The sequence below is a fragment of the Schistocerca nitens genome, chromosome 2, assembly GCF_023898315.1.
Source record: "Schistocerca nitens isolate TAMUIC-IGC-003100 chromosome 2, iqSchNite1.1, whole genome shotgun sequence".
Taxonomy (NCBI): domain Eukaryota; kingdom Metazoa; phylum Arthropoda; class Insecta; order Orthoptera; family Acrididae; genus Schistocerca; species Schistocerca nitens.
The window spans coordinates 593,838,585-593,842,228 of record NC_064615.1 but is presented as its reverse complement, the minus strand read 5'-3'; positions in this window follow the sequence as shown (position 1 = coordinate 593,842,228).

The window sequence follows — 3,644 nt, the reverse complement described above, 5'->3', positions numbered from 1 at the left end:
ATAATCATAGGTAATTATAATTTAAAAAAAGCTCAGATAAGTTTACGCCTTTGATTTTTAGCAGCAATAGTCAGTCAGTTTCGCCGAACTTCAAGATTCCTCGTTAAATCAGAATTAAATTCCTATAGCGTGTACTTACATTGCGTGAAACTAAGTCTCGTGATTATGTATTACAGTGGCCGATTCTGATGAAACGTACGACGCGAACCTCGCAATGCAGGTTTTCTGAGCCTATCACTAAAGTTTCTGTTACGGTGCGCTACTGATTAATAACGAATTTTAATTATGAATCGTTTCTCCATTTCATGTGTAACTGAATGATCAATACGAAGGATGTTCGGAAAGTAAGGAACGATAGGTCGCTAAATGGAAACCACAGTGAAAATCAAAACTGTTTATGTGCAACAGTTAGCTACAACTTCAAGCTACTTATCTCCATAGTCGCCAATCCGACATAGACGTTTGTCGTAGCGTTGTACCAACTTTCCAATACCCTCGTCATAGAAGGCAGCCGCCAGTGCTTTCCGCCAATTCTCTACGCAGGCCTACAGTTGGTTGTCTATGCCAAAATTTTGTCTTCATAGCCAGCGGTTCATGTGAGCAGAGATGAAACTCAGAGGGAGGCAATTACGGGCTGTATTGTGGGTGATCAAACATTTTCAAATGAAAACAATGCAGGAGCATCTACATTGCCTCTGCAGAATGCGGCTGAGAATTGTCTTAAAGAAGAAAGCGCACGGCAGTTGTGTAATGTTGGCTGCATAGCTTTAGGCGAAATCTCTCACCAGCCCCTCGTACTTGGCGGGAGACACTTTGTTCTAGGTATCTTTATGTGCTCCCTGTGTGCTCAGAACTAAATAGAAAGACGTAACGCGATCGACAGGCATATTAGAGTCACTGCCCAACACACCTGTGCAAAACTTCCGGATTTTCACTGTGGTTTACGTTTCGTGGTCGATCGTTCCTTACTTTCCGAATAACGCTCGTATTTCATACGAAATCGTGACTAGCAGGCATCTGCGTCTCGCGATGGGAAACAGGCTCACTGCGACTAGTCGGTCCTAGAAAACGGTAGCACTACCTACCGAGACGAATCGGTCTATTCACGATCGACTTAAGAAAGTCGAGAAGAACAAAATAAGTACATTTTGGAAAAAAATGTGACTGGAAACGTCACAACACATTTTGTAAAAATGGACGAAGACAAATACCTGGTAGCGACGAAGCATTTTATTTTATAAAAGCAAAGTATGTCCCAGGAGCAAACTGAGATTAAGGGAGTTTATGTACCACCTTTGAGGAATTTTATTAATGGATAACTGAATTTAATCTGGCTCGCACTAGAACACTGCAAATACTCTGGCAGAAAAAATGTGATACCGTGCAAGACTACGTTCAGTGGCACCAGAGCATAATATATGAGTACCGACGGATTGTAGTGTTAGTGATTCATTTGTAACGGGCCGGCCGCGGTGGCCGAGCGCTTCTAGGCGCTTCAGTCCGGAACCACGCTGCTGCTACGGTCGCAGATTCGAATCCTGCCTCGGGCATGGATGTGTGTGATGTCCTTAGGTTAGTTAGGTTTAAGTAGTTCTAAATCTGCGGGCTGATGACCTCAGATGTTAAGTCCCATAGTGTTTAGAGCCATTTGAACCATTTGTGACGGTCATCGGCGATCTCAGGAGGCCTGCCTGTGCACCCATTGTTTTGACTGTCAGCAGTAAATGTGTTGGGTTTAGAGGTGTACAGCGTTTGCAACATTTATTCTAGGGTATAACCGCGCTCCACCGACAAATAGGTGCTCCTGTTGAAGAGCTGCAGCCATTCGAACACGGCTACACTGTGGGCCTGCGAGAAGCTGGACGGACGTATGGACGGAATGCTGCGTGTGTTACGCGTAGTGTATCGGTGGTGTGTCGCTGCTTTCGACAGTGGTTTGTCGAACGTTTCTACATCTGCAGACAACGTTCTGGACGTGTCATCGGGGACCATTGAGAACCGCTTCCTTTTAGCAGGAATATGATCACTTGTGCCTGTGACCAGACTACCACTGGCACGACGACACTGCTGAGCATGGCTGTTCTGGTGTCGTGAAAGAGTTGACTGGAGAGTGGAGTGGCTCTCTGTTGGCTTCAGTGATGAGACTAAGTTCTGTCTGTATACGATTGATGGACGTACACGAGTATTGGCTTAGATCTTGTGTGCCGCCTTTGCCAGAATACTTTCTCCCACGATACACACATCCCATCCCAGGCTTTATCGTATGTATGTGTATGCGAGGAGACGGGGGACGGGCGGGGGATTAGGAGGGGGGTGGGGACATCAGATATAATTCGCGGTCGCGATTGGTGTTGCTGCAGGGTAAAGTAAATAGTGCCCGCTTCATCGCACAGGCCTTTTGTCCCCGTGCCACGGCCATTTCTTCGAGGGGAGGTAATGTTATTTTCCAACAGAACAGTGCACGTTCACATACGGTTGCGGCGACGCAACGTGTACTTCCTGCTCCGGCCAGCAAGATCACCAAATCTCTCGAATATTGAAAACATGTGGCACATGATGTACGGCAACTTACTTGTTCTCCAGGTCTTTGTAAGAACCACTGCCGAATCGCAACAAGGTGCAAGGCGCTTTGGACAATCCATCGCAGAATGTCATTCGATACCTTTAGTATCGTTTTCATGTGAGAATATACGCCTTGCCGCCAGACTGGGGTGGGGTGGGGGGGGGGGTTGCACTATGTATTGAAGCGACTGTTTGGGCATACTATGCTGTGAAATATGTTTTTCATTTGGTCTACCTCACTTGTCAATAGAATGACCTTGCTTTTGACGGTGTAACATTTTTTTCCGGCAGTGCACATCGCGTCCACGTAGCTAGAACGAAGTTTTCTCTGAGGAAATATCGATGTCATTAATACTACTGTGATCTTAAATCCCTCAGTTTAAGATTCATGAGAATTTTGAGATGGCAGGCATCTCGTATGCTAGAGGTGCAAAATATCCCGTTTGATGTTCTGCAAATGAAATGTTGCCGTGGTCGCTGGATGCGTGTGTTGAATGCAGACCAATGCTTGACCATAGTCTATACTTCTTACTTATTTATGTGATCGTAGACAAGCAGATACACCACAGTAGCAAAACTAATCAGACCAGTGGACTGACGAAAGACAGTGTACCGAAATAGAGAAGGCGTTTTGTGTGAGAAAAGGTCACTGTTATTTAGAATTTATAGTTTGTTTTCACATCTAAGTTGCACGTGTGCATTCGTGATATGACTAGTTTCAATTAGAGTTGATCAGTTTCAGATTTATGTAGTTGCGCAAGCAACCCGTCCTATCTTTCTGGACCTACACGTCGAAATACAATTTTATGATGTGTGTTTCCATCTGGATACATCGGATTTCTTACGGAACTACACAGATACGAAGATGATCATCTTTGATCGAAAGTAGTCATATCATAAAAATAAACGTGCAACTGATATGGCAAAATAAACCATAAATTTAAAATAAAAACACAGTTGTAGTATCTTCGCAATGAATATTTCGGCTATAGTGAATGTGACCGTTAGTTTGGACCCATGGGGCATAATTACGACTGAGCTTTGGAAAACTGCAAATGTACGTACCTTCGTACGCAACATTT